Genomic DNA, 1,109 nt, shown 5'->3' with positions numbered 1-1,109 from the left:
ATTGAGAAAAGTGTTTATGAATACGATATAAAAGGCAAGCAAGGTTATCATGAGATATATGAAATTAAAGGGTCTATTGAATCAGACATTTTAAATTAGATTAGATTAAAGGAAAAGGTCAATTGAATCAGACATTTTAAATTAGATTAAATAAAAGAAAAGAGGTCTATTGAATCAGACATGTTAAATTAGATTAGATTAAAGGAAAAAGAATCAGCCAAAATTATACTAAATTCAATGAAAGAGATCTACAGAATCAGACACGTTGAATTAAATTAAATTGAATTAGAATAAAGAGGTCTCGGGAATCAGATATGTTAAAGATAAAAGACATTTGGCTAATGTGAAATGCAGCGCCAACATTTTGTAAATTTCAAAAGCTTCGCAAAGAAAAAACAAACAAATAAAAACAATGGGATTAGGAAGGATAATCATTATTTCAAAACAATTTTTTTTCTTTTTTTTTATCTGCTTATACCCTATTAGAATAATTATATTTTTCATATTCTTTTCAGCTCCTCTTTAAAAAAGTTACGTACGTTAATTAATAATCAAAATGATTTAACCAATCCAAAAAAAAAACAAATTTACGAAAGAAAAAATTAATGAATGGAAAAGAGATTTTCATTCTTATCGACAGGGTGTACGAACCTAATGAAATTATGCACTATGTATTGATTTTCTTCCCTTTTACTTCATGAATCTGATGTGACATATAAGAAAATCTTTCCATTATTTATATCTCAAAAATAACACGTTTTTAAAATGTTAAGTGTAAAATTTTACGCAATGACACAATGATACAAAAATAAAGTTTCCAAACAACGTTATAAAATCAACAACAACAAAAACATTTTCCTCCATGCAACGGAAATACACCATTAAAAACCTTTTATTTCAATATGTGTAACGTTTCTTCCGAAAAAAAGGAAATCAAAGAACTGCAAAGACGGAAATGAAGCAAAATAAAAGATAATAATAAAATACATTGATTAATATCTCGATTATCAATTACCCTAGACGGAACCAACATAAAAATACAGTAAATAATGTAATATTGCTGTCAATGGACAACAACTCTTGACAACTATTCGAAACTTCTTATTAAT

Source organism: Penaeus monodon, chromosome 21 (genome assembly GCF_015228065.2).
Source record: "Penaeus monodon isolate SGIC_2016 chromosome 21, NSTDA_Pmon_1, whole genome shotgun sequence".
NCBI classification, from domain to species: Eukaryota; Metazoa; Arthropoda; class Malacostraca; order Decapoda; family Penaeidae; genus Penaeus; species Penaeus monodon.
Note: the sequence above shows the minus strand (reverse complement) of the source record.